The sequence below is a fragment of the Sus scrofa genome, chromosome 2, assembly GCF_000003025.6.
Source record: "Sus scrofa isolate TJ Tabasco breed Duroc chromosome 2, Sscrofa11.1, whole genome shotgun sequence".
NCBI lineage: Eukaryota > Metazoa > Chordata > Mammalia > Artiodactyla > Suidae > Sus > Sus scrofa.
In genome coordinates, this window is record NC_010444.4 from 63,764,618 (window position 1) to 63,791,937 (window position 27,320).

Consider the following 27,320-nt stretch of genomic DNA (forward strand, 5'->3'; position numbering starts at 1 on the left):
GATGTGGCCAGATTTACTTGCCATAACAGAGACATCTAGAGAACTCATGTTATCAAACAGTTCCCTGGAGCCCTCTGGAACCAGTGTTTCTTGTTCTTGCAGTGAACTGCAACTGACCCTCCTCCCCAGGAGATCCTCCTAGACCTGTAAGAAGGTCTAGCCTAGGCTCCTATTGAGTTACTGCTTTGGGGTGACCATCAATTTCTCCTTTTATGTCTTTAGTGTTTGTTTATGTATTGGTGCTCCTATATATAGGGGCATATATATTGATGAATTAATATCCTCTTCTGAATGATCCTTTTACCATTAAATAGTATCATTCTTTATCTTTCTTTGTGGCCTTCATTTTTAAAATTTATTTTGTCTTATATGAGTATTGCACCTCCTGCTTTCCTGACTGTCCATTGGCATGAAATATCTTTCCAATCCCCTGACTTTCAATCTATATGTGTCCTTTGCCCTAAGGTGTGTCTCTTGTAGACAGCATATTGTAGGCTCTTGCTTTTTTTATCCAATCTGTCACTCTACGTCTTTTGATTGGAGCTTTCAGTCCATTGATATTTAGGTAATTAATGATAAATATGCATTTATTGACATTTTACACCTTGTTTCAGTTGATTCTGTGTTTCTCCTTTGTTCATTTCTTTCTTTGGTTAGATTTCCTTGTATTTTATGTTTGTGTCCTTTTCTTTTTAGTTTTTGTGAATGTAATGTTTTGTTTTGATTTGTGCTTGCCCTGATTTTAAGTATGTTAACCCCTTCCTATATCTGCTGTCTTTAGCCTGATAGTCATATAAGCTCAAACACATTCTTTTAAAAAAAAGAGTCTAGATTTTCTTACCTTCACTCCCCACATTCTATGATTTTGAAGTCCTTTTTTAACATCCTTTTTGTCCTTTTACTGTTCCTTGTGTCTCTCATCACTTTTACAGTAGTTTTTTTTTTTCCTTTTAGATCTGTATACTGGGTTATTGAAGTGATTGCTTTCAAATTGTGTTTCTCCTCCATCCTATTTCTTTTTGTTTCTTTTTACTTAGAGAAGCTCTTTCAGTATTTCTTTCGGCATGGGCTCGGTATTGCTGTACTCTTTCAGCTTTGGTTTGTTGGAGAAATTATTTCTCCTATTTTAAATGATATTCTTGCTGGGCAAAGTATTCTGGGATGCATGTTTTTCCCTTTTATAATTTGAATATATATTGCCACTCTCTTCTGACCTGTAGAGTTTCTGTAAAGAAATCAGCTGATAGCTTTATGAGGGTTCACTTATACATAATGCTTTCTTTTTCCTTGCTGCCTTTAGAATCCTCTCTTCAAATTTAATTTTTGCCCTTTTTATTATAATATGTATTGGTATGGCCCTGCTTAGGTTCAGTATGTTTGGGGCCCTCTGTGCTTCCTGCATATTGATATCTGTTTCCTTTACATTTAGAAGGTTTTTGGCTATAACTTGTTTAAATAAAATTTCAATCCCCTTTTCTTTTACTTCTCCTTCTGGAACTCCTATTATGCATATATTAGCCCACTTTATATTATCTCATAGATCTCTTATATTGCTTTCATGTTTTTCCATTTGGTTTTCTTTCTGCTGCCCTGATTGGGAGATGTCCATTATTCTACCTTCCAAATCACTAATTCATTCCTCTGCATTATTCATTCTGGTTTTTAGCACCTTTTACTCAGTTTGTGTGTCTCCAAATGAATTTTCTAATTTTTCTTGGTTCCTCCTTATATGTTCTAGTTTCTTTCTAAAGTAATCTGCATTATTGTTTACATCTGCTCTTAATTCCTTCATATTCAGCCTTAATTCCTTCAGTATTTTCACTATCTCCCTTTGGACCTCAGTGTCTATCAGAGGTGTTTTTCATTGTTTGTTGCTTCGGGTGAATTATCCTGTTCTTTTATCTGGGAATTGTTCCTGAGCTTATTCATTTTGCCTATGTTTTTCTTTTTCTGTGAGTTTAGGGAAAGCAAACTGTAGTCTTGGAGGGCTATTTCTATGAAAGTGCTCCCCTTTGTATTTTGTGGAGGGTTACTGTTTATTTTTGGTGTGGGAATTTGGATATTTGCTATCTCTTTCTTCAGTGTGAGCAGTATATCCCCATAATAGTATTCTCAGTGTGTTTCCAGGTAGAAGGAGGCAATGGACAGGGCTAGTATTCATTGCCTGGCTGCTCAGCTCTTGAGAGTAGCAAGAAATTGCAGGAATGTGGTGCAGCCTACTCCTAGTTTCAGGGCCCTGGGACATGGTACAGAGCCTCAGGTAGGTTTAGGCAGTGCCTGGAGCATTTGGAAGTGGCAGTAACAGGGTTTGTGAGTGGCCTAGGGAATGAGAGCAACAATGGGAGGTGTTCCATCACAGTGACTTCCTCTGTGGTGCCCTCTGGGGCTGCAAATTGTGCCTATTCATGGACCTCTAGGGGTGGTGGGCCATGCCCACTTCTGGAGTCAGAGATAACTGTAGTGGTTTGCCCTCACCATCTGTAGACCATGCAAGAAACACCCCATACCACTTAGCCCATTCAGGAGTTGCTGCACAGGCTGCTCCTAGTTGCAGGGTCCTGGGCAGTGACAGTGATCAAGCATGTGTGGGCTCTGCCTGGAGGATTTGGAAGTGGCAGCAGCAGAGCCGTTACCATGAATTTATACTCCCTGCCGCCCCCTCCAAAAAAAACCCAAGGATCTAATAATTTTACTGGTAAATTATACCAAAACTTTAAAGAAGAATTATCACTAATTCTTCTCAAACTCTATCAAATTATTTAAGAGAATGGTACATATTTCCAAAATCATTTTATGAAGCCATCTTCACCCTGATACCAAAGCCAGATAAAGACAAGAAAAGAAAATGACCAGCTGATATTCCTGATTAAAGCAGATGCATAAATTATCAACAAAGTATTAGCAAACCAAAGTTAATAGCACAATGAAAGAATCATATATCATGATCCAGTGGAATTTATTCCTAGAATGCAAGGATGTTTTCCTATAAGCAAAATAGATTAGATAGGTATATAGGTAGCTAGACAGATGATAGATATATACATAGATAGCAGATGTGATGCACCACATTGATAGAACTAAAGATAAAATAAGAACAATCTCAATAGTTGCAGAAAAATCTTTTGACAATATAAACTTCCATTCCTGATACAAACTACTGAGTCCAATATTTAATCCCCTAATATAAGACCTGAGGTGTATGGGAGGCTTGTTGGTGGAGAAGGCCTTAAAATATTCACATGTAACTCTAACATTAGACCACAATGTTTATACTCAGAGGATCCACAACCAGGACCTACAGTATCAACATATATTAGGAGGAAGTTACAAATGCAGAATCTCTGACACTAGCCTAAGCCTGCTAAATCAGAATCTGCATCCATAAAAGATCCCTAAGTGATTCATACACACATTGATGTTGGAGAAGTTGGGATCTAGAATAGTGTTTCTTAATCATCCCACTTTTGACATTTGTGATGGATAATTCTTTGTAGTGGGGACAGCCCATTAATTGTAGGGTGTGTAGCAGCATCCCTGGCCTCAACTCATTAGGTAGCAGTAGTAATTTCCCCGGTGTGATGACCAAAAATGGCTATAACCAATGCTAAGTGTCCCTGCATGTACAAACACCCCAGATGTAGAACCATTGGCCTAGATCATGAGAAATGGAAATAGGTTGGAGTTTCAACAGAAGCTTGCCCTTTAGTTACAACCTTAGGAAAATCATTTTACCCTTCTGAGCCCCATTTCTGCAAATGCAAAATGAGTCTCACAAAAGTACTGACTACATAGAATGGACTTTGTCGAAATTAAATGAGACAATCCATGTAAGAATCTAAGTTCAGTCCATGGTGCATAAAAAAGCTCTAAATATATCCCATGATTGACTGACATTCTTTAAATTAAGGAATAAATGACAGCTCACAACTTGAGTTAAGAGCATGAAATTTTATTTGATTTGTAAAAAACATCAAGACAAAGTTATGGTACCCATGGTCTAAGAGCAAAGAAACAACCTCTATCCCTTGCTGAGGAGGGGAATGCCAATTTTCTAGAGATATTGTAGATATTTCCTGCAACAAGTCACAGCTTTTGAGGTCCATGGGACCTAGTCAACATGGGTTATCAGTCTTAGGTTTGAAGAAAATATTAATTCAAGTTTGGGTAGGTACAAGGAGGTTAAAGCTCTGGAAGGCATGAAATGTCATGAAGAAGTAGGAATAAAGACTGAGTTCACCTGAGTTCTAACCTGGTCTTCTGGGAACAAAGGATCAACAGGAATGATTTCCTTTGTGTCCAGACTGTGTCCCACAGGGAAATTATGTTCTCAGAAGTGGAAGTAACAATGGAAACTGTGCCTAATGAGCAGACATAAGGAGCTATAACTATCTCCTCAGCTACAGTCACAAAGCCTGTGTATTCCTGGTGCTGAACGGGACGTGGTTGTCACTTTTGGAGTCCTTAGTCTTGCTGGAGAAACAATGTTTCACTCCTTCTTGCAGGCCAACTGGGGAACAGATCTTCAGTCTCCATCGTCAACCATCCAGGGAGGAATTCAGACTTCCACACAGAGAGTTTTCCTTCATAGATCCCATCCAGGTAAGTATGAGAGCTCAGTGAGTACTTGAGAAATGGTTCTGAGAGAAATGAACTTAAGAACTTTTACCTAAGGTCACCTGAGAGCCAAACCAGCCTAGCCCAGAGTTGAGAGATTGCCATGTTTGTTTGCTATGTAGACCAATTAATCTATAATGATTTATTTAACACATTAAAAAAGAAGAGTCTTTTGAACTTAGAAATACAAGGATCATTGTTATAACTAAGTGATGGGAAAGGCAGTCCAGTGTGATGATAATGAAGAAGAAATGTGTTCCAGTAAAATTAGAACATAGCAGAGGAGTTTTACAGTTAACAGGAGTTGTAAATTAGAGTATTAAGTTTGGAGTCACAGGAAAGTGAATGCATTTTTTAAAACGTTTAAGATGGAATGGATAGAATGCATTTGAGCATGTTTTTATATTCACCAGAAAGCCTCAGACCAAGGGAGGTAGATAATACTTTGCAACAGCTATTCCCAAGAATACATTTCCCTGTTGTCTCACATGTTGGTTATTCACATGGAAAAAAATTTTTACTTAGTATTGCATAAAAAGGTACAAATTGTTTCATGATCTAGAGGTGAGGAAGCAACATAGACATTTTAAATATAGAAGAAAAAAATCAGCCACATCTCATCACCAGTGATAACTATTCATTTACTACAGGAAGGAACTATGCTATGTTTTCACATATGTTGGCTAAATCTGTCAAGCACCTCCAAACCATGAATACCACTGTCCTCACTATTTAAGTGAGTATATTCATGGTTCAGTTGGCTCGCCTTGGGCAAAGAGATAATACACGGTAGATCCAAACTCAATTTTCTGATGCCAAAATTTACATTTAATATCATTCTTAAAATCTTTAACCTTTTAACCATTTAAACCATTCGATTATAATTGTACCTTGTATAATTTCTGTTGTAATTTGAAGCAGTATATTTCCTAAGACCATTTTTCTAACTTGATTTTCAATTATGATAAAGTCACAACATTATAAAATAGCACATCTTTCTATTCAGAATAAATTGAATTTTTTCTGCTTTAATAAGTGTTATGGGAATCAAGAGTACATAACTGAGGTTGGAATGCTGCCAGAATCAAAGCAAAAAACAAACAAACAACAAAAAAACAACTTCTCTTCTCAGCACAGTCTCTCAAGTGCCGAGGTCCAGCCCCAGCAGCCAGGGAGTGCCGAAGGAGAGGATGGGCTACAAACGGCGCGGAAAGAATTGGAGCCAACTCCTCAGCTGCATGCTGCAGATGACCCAATTTATTAAATGAAAAGCATCAGCTTTTATACCATTTCACAATCAGATTTCGTGTAAGATTTAACATTAACATTTGATTTAAAGCCCTTTTGTTCCCTCCACCCGAGATACAAAAAATAAGGTTAGTTAAAACATGCTCCTTTCAACTTCAGATTTTCCTACAAGATTACAAACTTAAAGTTTCACACTGTATTTTTCTTAAAAGGTCAACAACAGTAGCTATTCTATTCTATATTAAGAACAAAGCTTTAATAAGTAATAAACTATGATACCTAACATTCTTTAACTAAAGGTGTATGTGGTTAACAAAACGCATGAAAGCTTTGGGCTCATGGCATTCTTAAAACCACGATTTATTTGGCGCCAGCAAGCTAAGCATTTAACCTATTGTACTGATTTACGTAAGTTCCAAACCACCAATTTCAATAGAAAGGAGTATTATACCCAAAAATTAACAAATGCCCCCACAAGGGATGAAAGCTACAAGTGACACTGTTAAAAATATATCTATTATAGAAAATAGCAATTTATAGGCCAAACAACATTTTCCCAGTCTCAAACTTCTTTTTAAGTAAAGGGACTGAAATCATAAGTTTCCCCTGAATACTCTCACAAAATAGGTGCCATAAATTGTTACTCCAAAACAAAGGCTTTTTCCATTACATTGTTTAAACAACTTCATTCTGTTTTGGTTCAAGTGTTTTACGTACCCAGGGCAAATCTTTAGCAGCAAGAAAGCTGTGAATAGAGATAGAAAAGGAAAGATAAACACAGAAAAATAGATTAACATATTTTTTAGGGGATATCATTTTTATTTTCCTGGAACCGATGTCTTTCAAGGGATTGCTCTGCAATCCTTCTTCTTTCTTCAGCTTGTCTGTAGCTCTGCTAACCAGACAAGCCCCACGCATCCGCAATCCTTCTTCTTTCTTCAGCTTGTCTGTAGCTCTGCTAACCAGACAAGCCTCATGCAGGTGCCGACTGTGGTTTTGCTTTCTTTACTGGAGCAGCCCTATGGCTCCCGACACTCAAGGACCACCTGAGTATTTATATCTTCTTTCCCCAACTCTTGGTTATATCTCTCCTCATGCTCTGATTTTGAACTGCTTTTTACATTTTCTTATATTCAGGACACAAAATGGTCATATGAATATGGATCCCCGTGTTTACATGTCCATGGGAAGCTTACCAGCTGGAATTTTGGTCCTATTTCTGCATTATTTTATTTACTGAGGTAACACTGTTTTATAACATTATATGTTTCCTATGTATGTTGTATTTTGACTTCTACTCAGTGTGCTCACCACCAAAAATTCAATGTCCATCCATCACCATACAAATGACCCTCTTGAGATATTTTGCCTTCTTTTCTATCCCTTCCAGCAACCACTACTATGTTTTCTGTGTTTTTATTTAATTTTATTTGTGCATTTGTCTTGTGGTTTTCATTTTTTATATTCCACATGTAAGTAGAGTCATGTGGTATTTGTCTTTCTCCATATGGCTTATTTTACTTAGTCTAATGCTCTAGAGGTTGATCTGTATTGTCAAAAATGGCAAGATATCACCTTTTTGTGACAGAGCAATATTACATTGTGTGAAATATGTATGTATAATTTCTATATGTTATTTCTATATGTATTATTTCTATATGTATAATTATGTATGTATAATTATATGTGTATTATATGTTTATGTGTATATGTATATGTATACACACATATATATAGCAACATCTATATCCATACAACTATTGATGGACATGTAGGTTGCTTCCATATTGTGGCAATTGTAAATAATGCTGAAATAACTTTGGTATGTATATATCTTTTCAATTTAGTGTTTTTGCTTTATTCTGCTAAACACCCAGAAGTCAATTGCTAGATCATAGTAGTTCTATTTTTAATTTTCTGAGGAGCCACCATAGTGTTTTTCATAGTGGCTGCACCATTTTACCTCCCCACCAACTGTGTATAAGTATTCCACTTTCAAGACATACTCTTCAACAATTATTTTCTTTCCTTGTTGATAGAAGCCATTCTAATGGGCCTGAGGTAATATCTCATTGTGCTTCTGTTTTCATTCTCTAAGAGTTAGTGATGTTGAATATCTTTTCATAGGCCTCTTGACCCTCTATATATCTTCTTCAGAAAATAAATATTTTCATATGTTCTGCCCATTTTTAAAAAACTTCATTGGAGTATAGTTGATTTACAATGTAGTATTAGACTTGGGTTTAAAGCAAAGTGAATCAGTGATATAAATAAATAGGTAGATAGATAGATATAGATATATATCATAAATATATATATATACATATATTATTATAGAACATTGAGTAAACAACCCTGTGCTATACAGTAGGTCTCTGTTGGTTACAAATCCTATATATATTAGTGTGCATGTGCCAAACTCATCCTCCAAATTTATCTTCCCACCCCGTAGCAGTTTCCCCTTTGGTAAAACTGTTTGATTTTGAAAGTTTTGAGTCTGTTTCTGTCCTAGAAACAAGTTCTTTTATATCCTTTTCATTAGATTCCATGTATAAATGATATATGATATTTGTCTTTCACTAACAGATTCACTTAATATAATAATCTCGAGTTCCATCCATCTTGCAACAAATGGCACTGTTATCATTCTTTTTTTAGGCTAACATTCCATTTCATTCTTTTTTGTAGGCTAACATCTTCTTTATCCAATCCTCTGTCAATGGACATTTAGGTTGTTTCCATGTCTTGGCTAATGGAAATAGTGCTGCTGTGAGCATTGGGGTGCATGTATATTTTCAAATTATGCTTTTCTCTAGAGAGATGCCCAGGAGTGGGATTGCTGGATCATATGGCAGGTCTATATTTAGGTTTTTAGGATTTGGGGAAGGGGGTTCTTTTTGTTCTTGTTTCTTTGTTTGTTTGTTTGTTCATTTTCTTTGTTTTGCTTTTTAGGGACACACTTGTGGCATATGGAAGTTTCCAGGCTAGGGGTAAAATCAGCTACAGCTGCCAGCTTATACCGCAGTCATAGCAATGCCAGATCCAAGCCATGTCTGTGACCTATACCACAGATCAAGGCAATGCTGAATCTCTAACCCACTGAGAGAGGCCTGGGATCAAACCCACATCCTCATGGATATTAGTCAGATTCATTTCCACTGAGCACCAAAGGAAACTGCCTACATTTAGTTTTTGAAGAACCTCCAAACTGTTCTCCATAATGGTTTACAGTCTACATTCCCACCAAGAGTATAGGAGGGTTACATTTCCTCCACACATTCTCTAGCATTTATTGTTTGTAGACTTTTTGATGATTGCTATCTTGATTTGTGTGAGATGATACCTCATTGTAGTTTTGATTTGTATTTCTCTAATAATTAGCAATGTTGAGCATTTTTCACGTGATTTTTGGCCATCTGCCTTCTTTAGAGAAATGTCTATTTAGTTATCTGCCATTTTTTTCATTTTGTTTTGGTTTTTTGTTTTTCTTTTTGTTTGGGGGGTTTTGTTTGTTTGTTTGTTTGTTTTTGGTTTTTTTGCCTTTTGCCTTTTCTAGGACCGCTCCCACGGCATATGGAGGTTCCCAGGCTAGGAATATAATCATACCTGGAGCCTATGCCAGAGCCACAGCAATGCCAGATCCAAGCCGTGTCTATGACCTACACCACAGCTCACGACAACGCCAGATCCTTAATCCACTGAGCAAGGCCAAGGATCAAACCCGCAACCTTTTGGTTCCTAGTTGGATTTGTTTCTGCTGCACCACAATGGGAAATTATGTTTTCATAATTTTTTAATTTTAGTATAGTAGATTTACAGTGTTGTGTCAATTTCTGCTGTACAGCATAGTGACTCAATCATACATACATACCCTTTATTTTTTTTTTTTTTTTTTTTTGCTTTTTAGGGCGACATCCATGACACACGGAAGTTCCCAGGCTAGGGATCGAATCACAGCTACAGCTGCTGGCAACAGCAGGACCTGAACTGCATCTGTGACCTATACAACAGCTCATGGCAATGCCAAATCCCTGACCCACTGAGAGAGGGCAGGGATTGAACCCACATCCTCATGCATTGTAGTCAGATTAATTTCAGCTGTGCCATGAAGGGAACTAACCATTCTTTTTCCCATCCTATCTCCCATCATGTTCTACCACAAAGATTGGATATATTCCCTGCATTGTACGGGTGCACCTCATGGTTTAACAATTCTAAATATAAAAGTTATAATCTACCAACCCCAAACTCCCCATCCATCACACTTCTTCCCCATCGCCTTTGGCAACCACAAGTCTGTTCACCATGTCCTTGAGTCTGTTTCAGTTTTGTTTTTTTTTTTTTTGCAGATAGGATCATTTGTGCCATATGTTGGATTCCACATATGCGATATGGTGTTTGTCTTTCTATTTCTGACTTACTTCACTTGCTATGAGAATCTCTAGTTGCATCTATATTTCTACAAATAGCATTGTTTCATTATTTTTTAGGGATGAGTACTATTCCATTGTATATATGTATAACATCTTTTTTTATATATAGTTTTTTTTATTTTCCCACTGTACAGCAAGGGGGTCAGGTTATCCTTACATGTATACATTACAATTACATTTTTCCCCCCACCCTTTCTTCTGTTGCAACATGAGTATCTAGACAAAGTTCTCAATGCTATTCAGCAGGATCTCCTTGTAAATCTATTCAAAGTTGTGTCTGATAAGCCCAAGCTCCCGATCCCTCCCACTCCCTCCCCCTCCCATCAGGCAGCCACAAGTCTCTTCTCCAAGTCCATGATTTTCTTTTCTGAGGAGATGTTCATTTGTGCTGGATATTAGATTCCAGTTATAAGTGATATCATATGGTATTTGTCTTTGTCTTTCTGGCTCATTTCACTCAGGATGAGATTCTCTAGTTCCATCCATGTAGCTGCAAATGGCATTATGTCATCCTTTTTTATGGCTGAGTAGTATTCCATTGTGTATATATACCACTTCTTCCGAATCCAATCATCTGTCGATGGACATTTGGGTTGTTTCCATGGCTTGGCTATTGTGAATAGTGCTGCAATGAACATGCGGGTGCACATGTCTCTTTTAAGTAGAGTTTTGTCCGGATAGATGCCCAAGAGTGGGATTGCGGGGTCATAAGGAAGTTCTATGTATAGATTTCTAAGGTATCTCCAAACTGTTCTCCATAGTGGCTGTACCAGTTTACATTCCCACCAGCAGTGCAGGAGGGTTCCCTTTTCTCCACAGCCCCTCCAGCACTTGTTATTTATGGATTTATTAATGATGGCCATTCTGACTGGTGTGAGGTGGTATCTCATGGTAGTTTTGATTTGCATTTCTCTTATAATCAGCCATGTTGAGCATTTTTTCATGTGTTTGTTGGCCATCTGTATATCTTCTTTGGAAAAATGTCTATTCAGGTCTTTTGCCCATTTTTCCATTGATTGATTGGTTTTTTTGCTGTTGGGTTGTATAAGTTGTTTATATATTCTAGAGATTAAGCCCTTGTCAGTTGCATCATTTGAAACTATTTTCTCCCATTCTGTAAGTTGTCTTTTTGTTGTCTTTTTGGTTTCCTTTGCTGTGCAAAAGCTTTTCAGTTTGATGAGGTCCCATGGGTTTATTTTTGCTCTAATTTCTATTGCTTTGGGAGACTGACCTGAGAAAATATTCATGATGTTGATGTCAGAGAGTGTTTTGCCTATGTTTTCTTCTAGGAGTTTGATGGTGTCCTGTCATTTATTTAAGTCTTTCAGCCATTTGGAGTTTATTTTGCTGCATGGTGTGAGGGTGTGTTCTAGTTTCATTGCTTTGCATGCTGCTGTCCAGGTTTCCCAGCAATGCTTGCTGAAGAGACTTTCTTTTTCCCATTTTATGTTCTTGCCTCCCTTGTCAAAGATTAATTGACCATATGTGTCAGGGTTTATTTCTGGATTCTCTATTCTGTTCCATTGGTCTGTCTGTCTGTTTTGGTACCAGTACCACACTGTTTTGATGACTGTGGCTTTGTGGTATTTCTTGAAGTCTGGGAGAGTTATGCCTCCTGCTTGGTTTTTGTTTCTCAGGATGGCTTTGGCAATTCTGGGTCTTTTGTGGTTCCATATAAATGTTTGGATTGTTTGTTCTAGTTCTGTGAAAAATGTCCTGGGTAATTTGATAGGGATTGCATTGAATCTGTAGATTGCTTGGGGTAGTATGGCCATCTTTACAATATTGATTTTCCCAATCCAGGAACATGGAATATCTTTCCATTTCTTTACATCTTCTTTGATTTCTTTGATTAAAGTTTTATAGTTCTCGGCATACAGGTCCTTTACCTCCTTGGTCAGGTGTATTCCGAGGTATTTGATTTTGTGAGGTACAATTTTAAAAGGTATCATGTTTTTGTATTCCTTTTCTAATGTTTCATTGCTGGTATACAGAAATGCAACTGACTTCTGAATGTTAATCTTCTATCCTGCTACTTTGCTGAATTTATTAATCAGTTCAAGGAGTTTTGGGGTTGAGTCCTTAGGGTTTTCTAGGTATAGTATCATGTCATCTGCATACAGTGACAGTTTGATCTCTTCTCTTCCTATATGGTTGCCTTTTATTTCTTTTGTTTGTCTAATTGCTGTGGCTAAGACTTCCAAAACTATGTTGAAGAGAGTGGTGAGAGTGGGCATCCTGTACAACATCTTTTTGATCTATTCATCTGTTGATAGACATTTAGATTTTTTCCATGTCTTGGCTATTGTGAATAGTGCTACAGTGAACATGGGGGTGCATGTATCTTCTTGAATGAAAGTTTTGTCCAGATATATGCCAAGAAATTATATGCCAAGAAATTGGATTGCCAGATCATACAGTAGTTTTATATTTAGTTCTCTGAGGACCATCTTTACAATTTTCCACAGTGGTTGCCCTAGCTTACATTCCCAACAATGTAGAAGGGTTCCCTTTTCTCCATATACTCTCCAGCATTTGTTATTTGTTGACTTGGTAATGATGGCCATTTGGACCAGTGTGAGGTGAGGTAGTAAGTAATTGTAGTTTTAGTTTTCATTTCTCTAGTGATATTGAGAATTTTTTTCATGTGCCTTCTTCAGTGAAATGTCAGTTTAGGTATTCTGCTTATTTTTTTGATTGGTTTGTGAAACTGGAGGAATCAGACTCCCTGATGTCAGACTATACTACAAAGCTACATATAATCAAAACTATATGGTACTGGCACAAAAACAGACACATAGATCAGTTGAACAGGATAGAAAACCCAGATATAAACCCAAGCATCTCTGCACATATGGTCAACTGATCTATGACAAAGGAGGCAAGAACGTAGAGTGAAAGAAAGATAGTCTCTTCAATAACTGGTACTGGGAAAACTAGACAGCTGCATGTGAAAGAATCAAATTAAAACATTCTCTAACACCACACACAAAAATAAACTCAAAATGGATTAAAGACTTCAATGTAGTGCCAGATATTATAAAACTCTACAGAAAAACATAGGCAGAACTATCCTTGACATGAATAATGGCAATATTTTGTTTGATCTACCTCCTATAGTAATGTAAATGAAAACAAAAATAAACTGATGGGACCTAATAAAACTCAAAAGCTTTTGCACAGCAAAGGAAACCATTTAAAAAAAAAGGACAACCAAGAGAATGGGAGAATATCTTTGCAAATGATTCAACCAACAGTGGCCTAATCTCCAAAATATACAAACAACTGAACCAAAAAACCAAACAACCCAATATACGTTCTGCCCACTTTCTGATTGGGCATTTTTTAATATGCAAAGCTGTGAGAGATGATTGCCTATCAATCCTTTGTCAGTTGCTTCATTGACAAAGATTTTCTCCCATTCTGTGGGTTGTCTTTTTGGGGTTTTTTAATGGTTTCCTTTGCTGTGAAGAAGCTTTTAAGTTTAATTAGGTCCCATTGTTTGTTTTTGTTTTTATTTACATTACTGTAAGAGGTGGATCAAAAAAGATATTGCTGCACTTTATGTCAAAGCATATTCTGCCTACATTTTCCGCTAGGAGATTTATAGTATTTGGACTCATGTTTAGGTCTTTAATCCTTTTTGAGTTTATTTTTGTTGTGGTATTAGAGAATGTTCTAATTTCACTTTTTTTACATGTAACTGTACAGTTTTCCCAGCACCACTATTGAAGAGACTATATTTCATTGTATATTATTGCCTCTTGTGTCATAGGTTAGTTGACCATAGGTGCATGGGTTTATCTCTTGGCTTTCTATCCTACTCCACTGATCTATATGTCTGATTTGGTGCCAATACTGTCTTGTTTTAATAACTGTAGCTTTGTAGCATAGTCTCAAGTCTGGAAACCCAATTCCTCCAGTTTTCTTTCTCAATATTGCTTTGGCTAATTGGGCTCATTTGTGTTTCTAAACAAATTTTAAAATTCTATATTCTAGTTCTGTGAAGAATGTCATTGTTGATGTGAAATGGATTACATTAAACCTGTAGATTGCCTTGGGTATTATAGTCATTTTGACAATAATGATTCTTCCAATCTAAGAGTAGAGTATATCATTCCATCAGTTTGTGTCATGTTGATTTCTTTCATCAGTGCCTTGTAGTTTTCACATGCAAGGTCCTTTGTCTCTTTTGTTGGGTTTATTCCTAGGTATTTTGTTATTTTTGGTACCATGGTAAAAGAAATTTTTCCCTTAATTTCTCTCTATGATCCTTTACTGGTCGTGTATAGGAATGCAAGAGATTTCTGTATATAAATTTAGTATCCTACAACTTTACCAAATTCATTCATGAGCTCTAATTGTTTTCTAGCAGAATATTTAGGGTATTCTATAGTATCATGTCATCTGCAAACAGTGACAGTTTTATTTTTTTCCAATTTGGATGGATTTTATGTCTTTACTTCTCTGATTTCCATGGCTAGGGCTTCCAAACTATGTTGAATCAAAAAATGGTAAGAATGGACATCCTTGTCTTGTTTCTGATCTTAGAGAAGATGTTTTTAGATTTTCACTCATGAGAATAAGGTTAGAAACGAGTTTGTAATACATGGTCTTTATTATGTTGATGTAGGTTCCCTCTCTGCCCACTTTCTGGAGAGTTTTTTCAAAAACATGTGTTGAATTGCCAAAATCATTTTCTTCATCCTTTGAGATGACCATGTGGTTTTTAATTCTTCAATGTGTTAATGTGGTGTATCATACTGATTGATTTGCAGATATTGAAGAATCCTTGCATCCCTGGAATAAATCCTACTTGGTCTTGATATATGATCTTTCTAGTGTATTGTTGGGTTTGGTTTGCTAATATTTTGTTGAGGATTTTTCTTCTATGCTCATCAGTGATATTGACTTCTAATATTCCTTTTTTTGTATCTTTGTCTGTTTTGGTTATCAGGGTGATGGGGACCTCATAGAATGAGCTTTGGAGTATTCCTTCCTCTGCAATTTTTGGGAAGAGTTTCAGAATAGTGGGTGTTAACGCTTATCTATATGTGCACTAGAATTCACTTACAAAGTCACCTTGTCCTGGACTTTTCTTTGTTGTAAGCTTTTTAATTACAGTTTGTCTTTCAGTACTTGTGATTCATCTATTCATATTTTCTATTTTTTCTGGTTCATTCTTGGAAGGTTCTATCTTTGTAAGAATCTGTTTCTTCTAGGTTGTCCATTTTATTGGCATATGGTTGCTTATAGCAGTTTCTTATGGTCCTTTGTATTTCTGTGGTGTCAGTTTTAAGTTCTCTGTTTTCATTTCTAATTGTATTCATTTGAGCCCTCTCCTTTTTATGCTTGATGAATCTGGTTAAAGTTTTATAAATTTTGTTTATCTTTTTAAAAGCAATTTTTGTTTTAATTGATACTCTCTATTGTTTTCTTTGTCTCGGTTTAATTGATTTCTCCTCTGATCTTGATGGTTTCTTTCCTTCTACTAACTTTAGTTTTTGTTTGTTCTTCTTTCTCTAGTTGCTTTGGTTTTGAGGTAGGGGGTGTGTTTATTTGAGATTTTCCTTGTTTCCTGAGAGAGACTGTATTGCTATAAACTTCTCTCTTAGAGCTGCTTTCACTGCTCCCATAGCTTTTGGATCATTGTGTTTTCATTGTCATTTGTCTCTATGCATTTTTTTTTTTTTTTTTTTTTTTAATTTTATTTTCCCACTGTACAGCAAGGGGGTCAGGTTATCCTTACATGTATACATTGCAATTACAGTTTTTCCCCCACCATTTCTTCTGTTGCAACATGAGTATCTAGACATAGTTCTCAATGCTATTCAGCGGGATCTCCTTATAAATCTATTCTACGTTGTGACTGATAAGCCCAAGCTCCCGATCCCTCCCACTCCCTCCCCCTCCCATCAGGCAACCACAAGTCTCTTCTCCAAGTCCATGATTGATTTTCTTTTCTGAGGAGATGTTCATTTGTGCTGGATATTAGATTCCAGTTATAAGTGATGTCATATGGTATTTGTCTTTGTCTTTCTGGCTCATTTCACTCCGTATGAGATTCTCTAGTTCCATCCATGTTGCTGCAAATGGCATGATGTCATCCTTTTTTATGGCTGAGTAGTATTCCATCGTGTATATATACCACATCTTCCGAATCCAATCCTCTGTCGATGGACATTTGGATTGTTTCCATGTCCTGGCTATTGTGAATAGTGCTGCAATGAACATGCGGGTGCACGTGTCTCTTTTAAGTAGAGCTTTGTCCGGATAGATGCCCAAGAGTGGGATTGCAGGGTCATATGGAAGTTCTATGTATAGATTTCTAAGGTATCTCCAAACTGTTCTCCATAGTGGCTGTACCAGTTTACATTCCCACCAGCAGTGCAGGAGGGTTCCCTTTTCTCCACAGCCCCTCCAGCACTTGTTATTTGTGGATTTATGAATGATGGCCATTCTGACTGGTGTGAGGTGGTATCTCATGGTAGTTTTGATTTGCATTTCTCTTATAATCAGCGATGTTGAGCATTTTTTCATGTGTTTGTTGGCCATCTGTATATCTTCTTTGGAGAAATGTCTATTCAGGTCTTTTGCCCATTTTTCCATTGATTGATTGGTTTTTTTGCTGTTGAGTTGTATAAGTTGCTTGTATATTCTAGAGATTAAGCCCTTGTCAGTTGCATCATTTGAAACTATTTTCTCCCATTCTGTAAGTTGTCTTTTTGTTTTCTTTTGGGTTTCCTTTGCTGTGCAAAAGCTTTTCAGTTTGATGAGGTCCCATGGGTTTATTTTTGCTCTAATTTCTATTGCTTTGGGAGACTGACCTGAGAAAATATTCATGAAGTTGATGTCAGAGAGTGTTTTGCCTATGTTTTCTTCTAGGAGTTTGATGGTGTCCTGTCGTATATTTAAGTCTTTCAGCCATTTGGAGTTTATTTTTGTGCATGGTGTGAGGGTGTGTTCTAGTTTCATTGCTTTGCATGCAGCTGTCCAGGTTTCCCAGCAATGCTTGCTGAATAGAGTTTCCTTTTCCCATTTGATGTTCTTGCCTCCCTTGTCAAAGATTAATTGACCATAGGTGTCAGGGTTAATTTCCAGATTCTCTATTCTGTTCCATTGGTCTGTCTGTCTGTTTTGATACCAGTACCACACTGTTTTGATGACTGTGGCTTTGTAGTATTTCTTGAAGTCTGGGAGAGTTATGCCTCCTGCTTGGTTTTTGTTTCTCAGGATTGCTTTGGCGATTCTGGGTCTTTTGTTGTTCCATATAAATGTTTGGATTGTTTGTTCTAGTTCTGTGAAAAATGTCATGGGTAATTTGATAGGGATTGCATTGAATCTGTAGATTGCTTTGGGTAGGATGGCCATTTTCACAATATTGATTTTTCCAATCCAGGAACATGGAATATCTTTCCATTTTTTTACATCTTCTTTGATTTCTTTGATTAAGGTTTTATAGTTCTCGGCATATAGGTCCTTTACCTCTTTGGTTAGGTGTATTCCGAGGTATTTGATTTTGTGAGGTACAATTTTAAAAGGTATCGTATTTTTGTATTCCTTTTCTAATGCTTCATTGCTGGTATACAGAAATGCAACTGACTTCTGAATGTTAATCTTATATCCTGCCACTTTGCTGAATTTATTAATCAGTTCAAGGAGTTTTGGGGTTGAGTCCTTAGGGTTTTCTAGGTATAGAATCATGTCATCTGCATACAGTGACAGTTTGATCTCTTCTCTTCCTATATGGATGCCTTTGATTTCTTTTGTTTGTCTAATTGCTGTGGCTAAGACTTCCAAAACTATGTTGAAGAGCAGTGGTGAGAGTGGGCATCCCTGTCTTGTTCCAGATTTGAGTGAGAAGGCTTTCAGTTTTTCCCCATTGAGGATTATATTTGCTGTGGGTTTATCATAAATGGCTTTGATTATATTCAGGAATGTTCCCTCTATACCCACTTTGGCGAGGGTCTTGATCATGAATGGATGTTGAACTTTGTCAAATGCTTTTTCTGCATCTATTGAGATGATCATATGATTTTTGACTTTTTTCTTGTTAATGTGGTGTATGATGTTGATTGATTTGCGTATGTTGAACCATCCTTGTGAACCTGGGATGAACCCAACCTGGTCATGGTGTATAATTTTTTTGATATGTTGTTGGATTCGGTTGGCTAAGATTTTGTTGAGAAGTTTTGCATCTATATTCATCAATGATATTGGGCGATAGTTTTCTTTTTTGGTGGTATCTCTGCCTGGTTTTGGAATGAGGGTGATGGTGGCCTCATAGAATGTCTTTGGGAGTATTCCTTCTTCTTCAACCTTTTGAAAGAGTTTAAGGAGGATGGGCACCAATTCCTCTTTATATGTTTGATAGAATTCACCTGTGAAGCCATCTGGTCCTGGGCTTTTATTTGTAGGGAGTGATTTTATGACCTCTTCAATTTCATTTCTAGTGATTGGTCTGTTCAGTTGGTCTGCTTCTGCTTGATTCAGTTTTGGCAGGCTGTAAGATTCTAGAAAATTGTCCATTTCTTCCAGATTGTCAAACTTATTGCCATATAGTTGTTCATAGTATTCTCTTATGGTTTTTTGAATTTCTGCTGTATCCGTTGTGATTTCTCCTTTTTCATTTATAATTTTGGTGATTTGGGTTCTTTCTCTCCTCTTTTTAGTGAGTCTGGCCAGGGGTTTATCAATTTTGTTCACCTTTTCAAAGAACCAGCTCTTGGTTTTATTAATTTTCTCTATTGTTTTTTGAGTCTCTATTTTATTGATTTCTTCTTTGATCTTTACAATTTCCTTCCTTCTGCTGACTTTAGGACTTCTTTGTTCTTCTTTTTCTAATTCATTTAGGTGGAGGGTTAAGTTGTCAATTTGGGATCTTTCTTCTTTTTTGAGAAAGGCCTGGATTGCTATAAATTTCCCTCTGAGCACTGCTTTCGCAGCATCCCATAGATTTTGAGAGGTTGTGTCTTCATTATCATTTGTTTCAAGATAGTTTTTAATTTCCTTCTTGATTTCCTCATTGACCCATTGGTTTTTTAGTAGCATGTTGTTTAGTCTCCATGGAGTAGGTTTTTTCTCTTTCCTTTTCCCATGGTTGATTTCTAATTTCATGGCATTGTGGTCAGAGAAGATACTTGAGATAATTTCTATGCTCCTAAATTTATTGAGATTCGCTTTATGTCCCAATATGTGGTCGATTCTTGAGAATGTTCCATGAGCATTTGAGAAGAATGTGTATTCTGATTTTTTTGGATGTAGTGTCCTGAAGATATCAATTAAGTCTAACTTTTCTATTGTTTCCTTTAGGATCTCTGTTGCTTTATTGGTTTTCTGTCTAGAGGATCTGTCCATTGATGTGAGGGGGTATTTAGGTCTCCTACTATGATTGTATTCTCATCAATATCTCCCTTTATGTCTGTTAATATTTGTTGTATGTATCTGGGTGCTCCTATGTTTGGGGCATATATGTTGACGATAGTAACATCCTCTCCTTGGATGGATCCCTTAATCATTAAATAGTGTCCTTCTTTGTCTTTCTTTATGTCTTTTGTTTTAAAGTCTATTTTGTCTGATATGAGCGTTGCAACTCCTGCTTTTCTGTCATGTCTATTGGCATGAAATACTTTTCCCCAGCCTTTCACTTTCAATCTATATGTATCTTTTGTCCTAAGGTGAGTTTCTTGTAGGCAGCATATTGAAGGTTTTTGCCGTTTTATCCACTCAGCCACTCTGTGTCTTTTGATTGGGGCATTCAGTCCATTGACATTTAAGGTGATAATTGATAGATGATTATTTATTGCCATTTGATCCTCGTGTTCCAGTTGATTCTATGGTTCTCCATTCTTCCTTTCTTTTTTTTTTCTCTTTTTTTTCTTTTTTTGGTTGGATGGTCTCCTGTTATTATCTGCTTGAGTGTATTTTTTTTTTTCATTTTTTGCAAATGCAATATTTGGTTTTGGCTTGTGGTTGCCCTGTTTTTTAAGTATGCTAACCCCTTCCCATAATTGTGTGTTTTAGCCTGATGGTCCTGTAAGTTCAAACACTTCATTATTATATTAAAATTAAGAAGAGAGACATACATACAAACAAAAGGATTATTTACCTCCTAACATCCCTTGCCCACATTTTATGGTTTTGATGACTCTTTTATTTTTTTCTTTTTAATTTTATTTTGTTTGAAGCATGTTCATGATTAAATCTGTATGCTGGCTTATTTGAGTGACTGCTCTCTGATTGTATCTTCCTCAGTCCTAGTTCTTCCTCTTCTTCTTCTTCTTCTTTTTTTTTTTTTTCTTTTCTTTTTTCTTCCCTTTCCTTCCTTTCTTTTTGGTTTAGAGAAGCCCTTTCAATATTTCCTTTAACCTGGGTTTTGTGTTGCTGTATTCTTTAAGTTTTTGTTTGTTGGGAAAAATTTTTATTTCCCCTTCTATTTTAAATGATATTCTTGCTGGATAAAGTATTCTAGGTTGCATATTTTTTCCTTTGAGCACTTTAAATATCTCTTGCCATTCCCTCCTGGCCTGTAGTGTTTCTGTAGAGAAATCAGCTGCTATTCTTATGGGGGTTCCCTTGTAGGTAACATTCTGTTTTTCTCTTGCTGCCTTTAGGATCCTCTCTTTATCACTAACTTTTGCCATTTTTATTATGATGTGTCTTGGTGTGGGTCTGTTTGGGTTCAGTTTGTTTGGGGCCCTCTGTGCTTCTTGTATCTTGAATCCAGTATCCTTTAGATTTGGGAAGTTTCCAGCGATAATTTCTTCAAATATATTTTCCATTCCTTTATCTTTTTCTACTCCTTCTGGAATTCCTATTATGCGTAGATTGGCCCGTTTTATATTATCCCATAGGTCTCTTATATTGCTTTCCAGTTTTTTGATTCGGTTTTCTGTCTGTTGACCAGATTGAGTGATTTCCATTATTCTATCTTCCATATCACTGATTCGTTCTTCTGCATTATTCATTCTGGTTTTTACTGCCCCTAGTTCAGTTTGCATCTCTGCAAATGAATGTTCTAGTTTTTCTTGGCTCCTCCTTATATTTTCTAGCTCCTTTCTGAGGGTATCTGCATTGCTGTTCATATCTTCTCTTAATTCCTTCAGTATTTTCACTATTTCTCTTTTGAACTCCAGGTCTGTCAGACTGCAGAGATCAGTTTCATTGTTGACTGTTTTAGGTGAGTTCTCCTGTTGGTTTGACTGGGGGTGGTTTCTCAGCTTCTTCATCTTGCTTGTTGTCTTCTTTCTCCTGAGGGAGTTGTACTCTCCGTTATCGGGTAGTGTTTGCCTTGTCACTGCCCTGGAATATTTCCTGAGGGCTGTCGTTGTTGGTCAATCTTTTTTTGAGGCAGTGTGGCTTTTCTGGAGTGTTGATGGGACTAACAGTGTTTCTTTGAAGCAAAGGAGGACTTCCTGAGGGCAGACAGGACTGGGAGGTCCACCCCACGATGGTAGCAGATTTCACTTGGTTCTCAGCACCCCCTGGGGTCTTGGGCGGGTAGCAGGGCCCTTGGAGACTCAAGAGGCTCCTCCCCAGGGCAGCCCGACTCAGAAAGACCGTCTGAGATCTTTTCCCGATTCGGCCAGGCTTGTTGCAGCTTTTCTGGGCTGCAGGGGGTCCTGCCTGGAGCTGGCAGTCCTATGCAGCTGGTCCACTAGGTCTCAGCACCCCTTGGGGTCTTGGGCGGGTAGCAGGGCCTTTGGAGACTCAAGAGGCTCCTCCCCAGAACAGCCCGACTCAGAAAGACCGTCTGAGATCTTTTCCCAATTCGGCCAGGCTTGTTGCAGCTTTTCTGGGCTGCAGGGGGTCCTGCCTGGAGCTGGCAGTCCTATGCAGCTGGTCCACTAGGTCTCAGCACCCCTTGGGGTCTTGGGCGGGTAGCAGGGCCCTTGGAGACTCAAGAGGCTCCTCCCCAGGACAGCCCGACTCAGAAAGACCGTCTGAGATCTTTTCCCGATTCGGCCAGGCTTGTTGCAGCTTTTCTGGGCTGCAGGGGGTCCTGCCTGGAGCTGGCAGTCCTATGCAGCTGGTCCACTAGGTCTCAGCACCCCCTGGGGTCTTGGGCGGGTAGCAGGGCCCTTGGAGACTCAAGAGGCTCCTCCCCAGGACAGCCCGACTCAGAAAGACCGTCTGAGATCTTTTCCCAATTCGGCCAGGCTTGTTGCAGCTTTTCTGGGCTGCAGGGGGTCCTGCCTGGAGCTGGCAGTCCTATGCAGCTGGTCCACTAGGTCTCAGCACCCCTTGGGGTCTTGGGCGGGTAGCAGGGCCCTTGGAGACTCAAGAGGCTCCTCCCCAGGACAGCCCGACTCAGAAAGACCGTCTGAGATCTTTTCCCGATTCGGCCAGGCTTGTTGCAGCTTTTCTGGGCTGCAGGGGGTCCTGCCTGGAGCTGGCAGTCCTATGCAGCTGGTCCACTAGGTCTCAGCACCCCCTGGGGTCTTGGGCGGGTAGCAGGGCCCTTGGAGACTCAAGAGGCTCCTCCCCAGGACAGCCCGACTCAGAAAGACCGTCTGAGATCTTTTCCCAATTCGGCCAGGCTTGTTGCAGCTTTTCTGGGCTGCAGGGGTCCTGCCTGGAGCTGGCAGTCCTATGCAGCTGGTCCACTAGGTCTCAGCACCCCCTGGGGTCTTGGGCGGGTAGCAGGGCCCTTGGAGACTCAAGAGGCTCCTCCCCAGGGCAGCCCGACTCAGAAAGACCGTCTGAGATCTTTTCCCAATTCGGCCAGGCTTGTTGCAGCTTTTCTGGGCTGCAGGGGGTCCTGACTGGAGCTGGCAGTCCTATGCAGCTGGTCCACTAGGTCTCAGCACCCCTTGGGGTCTTGGGCGGGTAGCAGGGCCCTTGGAGACTCAAGAGGCTCCTCCCCAGGACAGCCCGACTCAGAAAGACCGTCTGAGATCTTTTCCCGATTCGGCCAGGCTTGTTGCAGCTTTTCTGGGCTGCAGGGGGTCCTGCCTGGAGCTGGCAGTCCTATGCAGCTGGTCCACTAGGTCTTAGCACCCCCTGGGGTCTTGGGCGTGTAGCACGGCCCTTGGAGACTCAAGAGGCTCCTCCCCAGGACAGCCCGACTCAGAAAGACCGTCTGAGATCTTTTCCCAATTCGGCCAGGCTTGTTGCAGCTTTTCTGGGCTGCAGGGGGTCCTGACTGGAGCTGGCAGTCCTATGCAGCTGGTCCACTAGGTCTCAGCACCCCTTGGGGTCTTGGGCGGGTAGCAGGGCCCTTGGAGACTCAAGAGGCTCCTCCCCAGGACAGCCCGACTCAGAAAGACCGTCTGAGATCTTTTCCCGATTCGGCCAGGCTTGTTGCAGCTTTTCTGGGCTGCAGGGGGTCCTGCCTGGAGCTGGCAGTCCTATGCAGCTGGTCCACTAGGTCTTAGCACCCCCTGGGGTCTTGGGCGTGTAGCAAGGCCCTTGGAGACTCAAGAGGCTCCTCCCCGGGGGAGCCCGTCTCAGAAAAACCGTGGGAGAATTAGGTCGATCTATTCACGGCCTGGCTAGGCTTGTTCTAGCTTTTCTGGGCTGCAGGCCTTTTCTAGGGGCTGGTGGTGTTTGGTGCTGCTCTGTGGAAGTGTAGCCCCTCCAAAGGGCAAGCAGGCCTGTGCAGGGAGAGCCCCTGCGGTGGTAGGCTTCAGGCAATTGTTGAGGCCAGCCCTCCTGGATGGCAGGCAGCCCCAGGTTCGGCGAGAGCATAGGGGGTGGCGGGGGTGGGGGGAGGGAATGCACTGGGAAGCACAGCTTTCTGCTAGCTAGCGGGCCTGTAAGCTTGCTGTGGCGTGGGGGGTATTCTATGGGGACCCACCCCTTCTTCTCTCCCCTCCCCAGCACGGGCGCAGACCAGGCTCTTCTCCCAGGTTCCCTCTGAGGCGGCTTTCCACTTCCCCGCCCCTAGAGTATTGCTCCCTTCCTCTGCGACAGCTTTGTTTTCTAGTCTCCCAGGCAGTCTCTGCCCCGTCAAATGGTTTAGAGACCTCCCAAGCAGTTTCCGCTCTTCCCCGCCCCCCTAGCCCGGGGACTAATCTCTGGAGCTGAGGTCTCGGTGCCCAGCCCCCCCCACCAGGCGTCCCCCGGCCCTTTCTTGGGGACTAACCTTCGGAGGCGAGGTCTCGGTGCCCAGCCCCAACCCAGGCGTCCCCCGGCCCCCTCTCGGGGACCAACCTTCAGAGCTGAGGTCTCGGTGCCCAGCCCCCACCCAGGCGTCCCCCGGCCCTTTCCCGGGGACTAACCTCTGGAGCCGAGGATTCGGTGCCCAGCCCCCACCCAGGCGTCTCAATTTTTGCTGACTGTGCCCGTAGTTCAGATGGTCCGTTGGGTTCTTGATCTTTTTTCCGTACTCCGACTTACTGCTACACTCTTCTCTGCATCTGGAGATTCCTCCGGTTCGTTTGATCTTTCCCCCGGTAGGAGACTTTCCAGGGTGCGGGATCCCTTTCTCCTCCGCAGTTCCCTTTCGGGAGCGCCCGTCCCGCTCGGATTCACCTTCTCTCACTCTCCTCTTTTCTCCCGTTCTGCCCAATAATGTCACGAACTTCTTGCCGTTATTGGAGTTTAGGTTCCTCTGCCAGCGATTGGTTGTTGTTCTGTGCGAGTCATTTCTTCTGTAGATGTGCTTTTTTTGTTGTGTTTGTGGGAGAGGGCGAGCGTGTCCCCCTACTCCTCCGCCATCTTGTCCTCTCTCTCTATGCATTTTTTTATTTCCCCTTTAATTTCTTCAGTGATCTATGTGTTGTTTGGTAGCATATAGTTTAGTCTCCAGGTGTTTGTGGTTTTTACTGTATTTTATTTACTTGATTTCTAGTCTCATAACATTGTGGAGAGAAAAGATGCTAGACAAAATTTTAATTTTCTTAAATTTACCATAGCTTGATTAGTAGCGCAAGATATGATCTATTTTGGAGAATGTTCCATGTGCACTTGAGAAGAATGCATGTTCTTTCACTTTGGGATGGAATGTTCTATGAATATAAGTTTAGTCTCTCCAGTCTAGTATGTCATTTGAAATTGTTTCCTTTTTGATTTTCTGTCTACATGACTTGTCCATTGGTATAGGTGGAGTGTCAAAGTCACCCACTATTGTTGTGCTACTGTGGTTTCTTCTATGGCTTTTTTAGGAGTTGTTTTTTATAATGTGGTGCTCCTAAGTTGGTTGCATATATATTTACAATTGTCATGTCTTCTTCTTGAATCGATCCCTTGATCATTAGGTATTGTCCTTCCTTGTCTCTTGTAACATTCTTTATTTTAAAATCTATTTTGTCTGATATGAGTATTGCTACTTAATCTTTCCTTTGATTTCTATTTTCTTGGAATATCTTGTTCTACCTCCTTACTCAGCCTGTTGCTAGATCTGAAGTGGGTCTTTTGTAGACAGCATATACACAAGTCTTGTTTTTGAATCTATTCATCCAGTCTACATTTTTTCATTGGAGCATTTAATCCAATTTCATTCAACTTAATTATTGATATATATGTACTTATGACAATTTTCTTAGTTCTTTTGTATTTTCTATTTTAGGTCTTTTCCTTCCGTTTCTCATTTGTTCTCTTTTGTTTATGACTCTATTTAGTGTTGCATTATTTTGTTCTTTCTTCTTCATGTGTATGTCTATCCTAGTTTTAGTTTTTTTGCTTTGCAGTTCCCCTCAGAATTTGATTTAGCAGTCTATATATGCACAGTATTGTTTTAGGCTGCTGGTCTCCTAATTTCAAATATATTTTTAATCTTCTGCCTTGGTACTCTCTTCTTCTCATGACTGGAACTTTTATATCATATTTGTCAGTAGATGATTTCCTACTTTCATTTTATGTTTGCCTTTACCTGTAAGCATACCCATTTGTAAGTTACTTGTTTTGAGTTTTGGTCTTTTCCTTCCCATGGAGCAGTTTATAGCAATTGTAAAGGTGATTTTGTGGTACATAATTGCCTTAGCTTTTGCTCATCTGAAAAGATTTTGACTTCTCCACCAAAGAGTTTGAGAAAGATAAGTATAAATTCTCCTGTGTATATTTGGTAGAACTCATATCTGATCCTGAACTTTGTTTGTAAGGGAGTTTTTTTTTTTTCTATTTAGGAATGCACATGCAGCACATAGAAATCCTCAGAATAGACATTGAATAGAAATTGCAGCTGGAGCCTACACCACAGCCACAGCAATGCAAGACCCAAATCACATCTGTGACCTAAGCCGCAACTTGCAGCAATGCAAGATCCTTAACCCACTAAGTGAGTCCAGGGAACAAAATCAAATCCTCATGGATATTGCTAAGACACAACAGGAACTCTGGGAGTTTTTTAAATTTTTGTTGATTTACAATGTCCTGTCAATTTCTGCTATACAGTAAAGTGACCAAGTTATACATACATATACATATATATATATTCATACATATATATGTGTGTATATATATTCTTTTTCTCACATTATTCTCCATCATGTTCAGTCGCAAGTGATTAGATATAGTTCCCTATGCTAAACCGCAGGATCTCATTGCCTACACACTCCAAATGCGATAGTTTGCATCTATTTACCCTGAACTCAGAGTCCATCCCACTCTCTCCTCCTTACCCTTTGACAACCACAAGTCTGTTCTCCATATCCATGCGTTTGTTCTTTTTCTAAGGATAGGTTCATTTGTGCCGTTTATTGGATTCCAGATATAAGTGATGCCACATAGTATTTGTCTGTCTCTTTCTGACCTGCTTAGTATGCGAGTCTCTAGTTGCATTCATGTTGCATTATTTTGCTCTTTTTTATGGCTGAGTAGTATTCCATTGTGTATACATACCACATCTTCTTAATCCATTCAACTGTCAATGGACATTTAAGTTGTTTCCATGTCTTGGCTATTATAACCAGTGCTGAAATGAACATAGGGGTGAAATAGCTTTTTTATTTTCTTATTTCCCCAGTACATTTATTTTTTTCTACTGTACAGCATAGTGACCTAGTTACACATACATGTATACATTCTTTTTTCTCACATTATTATGCTCCATCATATGTGACTAGACAGTTCCCAGTGCGACAC